Below are 4,577 nucleotides of genomic sequence, written 5' to 3' on the forward strand. Positions count from 1 at the left end.
TCTCCAGCATTACATGGTGTTTCCTTTTAGGAGTGTTAATAATTGTTAAGGTATAAGATGCCATTGCTTGTTAGCTTTATTTGCCTTTTAGCTTCAGTGCAAAACTATAGGACCAAACTTCAGACGCTAAACACGTCTCAGCTGATTGGCTGATCTTCTCTGCTTAAACCTTCTCGTCCCAGCTTATGGAGTGAATTCAAAAAGAAAACTCATTCTTTTTTCCTCTCTTTGTTCTCGACCAGGTTATGAACCTGCAGTCCATTATCAGACTAAGTTCCTGAATTACACACTACAGGCTTTTCCTCATCAGGCAGTGGCCGACCTCCTGACCCTCCAGCAGTATGGATGTTGATGCCGGGCTCAGTGAAGGGCAAGGGTTCAAGTAGAGGCCGAGTGGAGGAAGCTCTGACTGCCAAACACATCAGCTCAAGGAGCTTCAGGTTAATGGAAAAAGCAGCCAAAATATTTAATATAACCAAAATGTTTCAACATAATAGTAAAATAATAATAATAATAATTATTATTATTATAATATTACACTGCCAGCCAAAAGCTTGAGGCTTGTTCCAAGCTTCTGTTTCTAAATGCTGTGGGTCTGAAAGGAAGTGTAGCTGATCAGGAAGAACCTCCCTGAGAAAAGGAGATCAAACAAAGAAGCTGAACGATGGACTGACCACCCCAGAGTCCAGACCTCAACACCACTGAAAGGGTTTGATTACTTCAGAAAATGGTCAACCGGCTTCTAAGACTGAGCTTTGGAGATATATAAGTAAATGACTACTGGGAGCTCTACACTTGGTTTATGAGTGTGACCAGCGGTCAGCGGGTGCTCGAAGTGCAGTATTTCTCAAACACACATGAAATCCACTCACTTTACTTTACCTGTTGACTCTCATCGCTCCACATCTGAGGAGGTGAATCCGCAGAGGCCTGGAGAAAGCAGACATGGAGGAGACTCGATAATTGATCTGAAGTGTTTGTGAGGAAACCATCAGGTGTGTGTGTGTCGCCAAACGACTTCGAAACCGTGGCTAGACAGCAGCCGTTGAAGGTCTGGACCCACTTAAATGTTGTTCATAATCTTAAGTACATTCTAATGCTAGAAATTAGTTTCTATGATGACAGTAGACAGCAGAGTTGGCACCACCGAACATTTCATGTGCATGTGCTTTAGTTTGGAAAAGCATCTCAGGTGGCTTTTTAAGAAGCAACTTGAGAGAACAGTAAAGACAAGCATGAGAACACGAAGCACGTCATTACATCACAAGCAAAAACATAGCAGGACTTGGCAAAGGGGTTTAAGATGGAGACCAGTTATAAGCGACAGAAAAGAGTTAACCTGGTGAATATGTGAGGGAAGAGAGTTCCAGAGTCGAGGAACCAGCCTAGAGAAAGCACGATCACCGTACCCATGCAGGTTGGAAGGTTGGACAGTGAGTAGACCAGCAGAGGAAGACTGAGAGTGCGAGTCGGTTTGTAGGGAATAAGCAGATCAGACAGGTAGGAAGGAGCGAGGTTAAGTAGAGCTTTGTTTGTGAGGAGAAGAACTTTGAAGTGTATGTGGTATTTTACAGGAAGCCTACAGAGATGTTGTATATCAGAACGAAACCTCATATCTCCATTTTTGATGTTTTTCAGTTTTGGACATAATTTGAAAATACCTCTTGTCCTTTACATTGTGTGTACATTTCATGATGAGTGGACCAGAATAAACGGCCCAAACTGACTTGGAAAGACGTCTGGTTCCATTGACTTACATTAAAACGACAGTAAGTTTTTCCCTTCTCCTGTAAAGTTACTATTTTGGATTTTACCATTCTGGCAAAGAGCAAAGAGTCCATCCTCCTCTGATCAACTGCACTAAAGTTCCTCTTGCTACTGCTGCTACTGTAGAAATGCTGAACGCTGCTAAGACAATGCATAGAAAAGAAAAGGTGTTCTGGGACCTGGTGGTAGGAGAAGAGGTTGCAGGTTCAAATCCCAGGGCTGATATATTAGATGAGCTGTCGTCTCTGACTTTACATCTACAAGGTGGACCGACAAGGTAGGAGTGTCTAATACAGTGGACAGTGAGTGGACAGTGTTTAAAAACTCCAGCAGTGCTGCTGTGTCTGATCCACTTGCACCAGCGCAACACACACTAACACACCGCCAAAAAAAAAAAATTTTAAATACAGTTTAACTTACATTACAAACAACTGAGAGTGGAAGATTAATGACTAGGCCTGATATAAAATGTTTATTTGATAGAAAATGTTGTAGCTGATGCTGTAATAGATTCAAATGGCTTACAAAACTACTTATTTACAAAGTACAACCAAAGAAAAGAGGGAAGGAAAGATAAGCAAATTGGACTGTGAGCGGAAAAGAATGGAAGTTTGTCTAATACTCTGCTTGACCACTGGTAGACCGTCCAGAAAACGCTGAGCAAAATTCCACTGGACCGCCAGTTCTGCCATCAGTGGGTCAACAGGCGTCCACTACCCTCTTGCTATCATGGACTGTATAAATCACCACAAAGTCACTGTTGAACCACAGCTGAAGACGTGGTTTCTGACATAATCTAGAACATTGACATTATTTATAAACACAGACAAAGTTTGAGACCTGCTGACCTACTGTAAACACCAGAATCTTACATATGTAAGGTTTAATTCCAGCCTCATAACAACACAAATGATATATGATATGATATGATATGACATGACATGACATGACATGATATGATATGATATGACATGATATGATGATATGATATGACATGACATGACATGATATGATGATATGATATGACATGACATGATATGATGATATGATATGACATGATATGATGATATGACATGACATGATATGATGATATGATATGACATGACATGATATGATGATATGATATGACATGACATGATATATGATATGATATTTGATATTATATATGGTATGATATAAGATATATTATATGATAGGATATATTTGGCATGATATATGTGATAGGATATATGCTATGATGTGTGATATGATATATGATATGATATACAATATTATATATGAAATATATTATATACGATACGGTATATGACATGATATATATGATATGATATATGGTATATTATATGATGTATGATATGATAGATGATATGATGTGATATATGATATGATATATGCTATGATATATGGCATATTATATGATGTATGATATTATATATGATATATATGATATGATATATGATATGATGTGATATATATGATATGATATATGGTATATTATATAATGTATGATATGATATATGATATAAGATATGATATATGATATGATGTGATATATATGATATGATATATGGTATATTATATGATGTATGATATGATATATGATATAAGATATGATATGATGTGATATATATGATATGATATATGGTATATTATATGATGTATGATATGATATGATATATGATATGATCCGATATGATATGAAACAAGTTCTTGGCGACTTTAAGTGGGAAGAAGGGAAGAAATGCAGGCGTGTCTTTCTCAAGACAGCTGCTGAGACATTTTACTGTCTATATCAAATATCCCACAATACACTAACATGAACGTCCTCGCACAAATATTGCTTGGCGGTTTCCCTGGCAACAGCCGGGCGGTTTCATTTTACCTAGAACCTGTTCTCGCTGGACAGCGGCCAGGCCTCCATATCCAGAGCCACTCAGAAGAGGGACAGTTCACAGCTAAGTGACCATCCTGCTGTAAAACCTCAGAGGGAGTTATTACTATTACTTAGCAATGCATCCAACTTACATTAGATACTTTATTATGTGTTATTAAATAAATCAATGTATTTGTAATTACATAGTTATATAATGAATAACATTGACGTTAATTTACATTCTGTACCAACAGGTTCCAGCTGTACACACAACAGTCACTCTTCATATGGCAAGCTTGTTTCAATGAGCTTCCAAGTCTGAAATAATTCCTATATAATTACTGCCTGGTTTTATACTCATATTTTCTATTACATAAATATTTCAGCTACTTATTTTAGTTTTTTTATAGAAAACTGTTATTTATGACCTGTAATATGTTTATCTTATTTATGTCCAACAGAAAATGCTGCAGAACTTTTGTTTTGTATGTTTATATTTTATTTTGTATAGTTAGTTACACCTTTATTGAGCATCTAACAGTAGATACCTGGCATCCTGATTGGTTGCTAGGGTCTTGCTGGCTATCAGGATGACATCAGAGGGGTGTACAACCTTTCGGCCATTCATTCTTATTCATTCGTTCCTGTGATCAAAGTCATACATTTCCAGGTGGTTGCTAGAAAGTTGCTAGATGTTTGCTAAGTAATCACTAAGCAGTTCCTATGGTATCTCTGCTAGGCAGTTATATCCCAGGTGGTTGCTAAGCTTCTGCCACATGGTTGCGATGGTTTTCCAGGTTGTCTCTGGGGTGTTGCTAAATGGTTGCCGTGGTATCCCAGGTGGTTGCAAGGTTGTACTTATATGATGGTGACATCAGAGGGGGTGTATAAACTACTAGCAGCAATACAATCTGGTTGCTATGCAGAAATCATACGT

The sequence above is a fragment of the Pygocentrus nattereri genome, chromosome 12 (assembly GCF_015220715.1).
Source record: "Pygocentrus nattereri isolate fPygNat1 chromosome 12, fPygNat1.pri, whole genome shotgun sequence".
Lineage (NCBI taxonomy): Eukaryota > Metazoa > Chordata > Actinopteri > Characiformes > Serrasalmidae > Pygocentrus > Pygocentrus nattereri.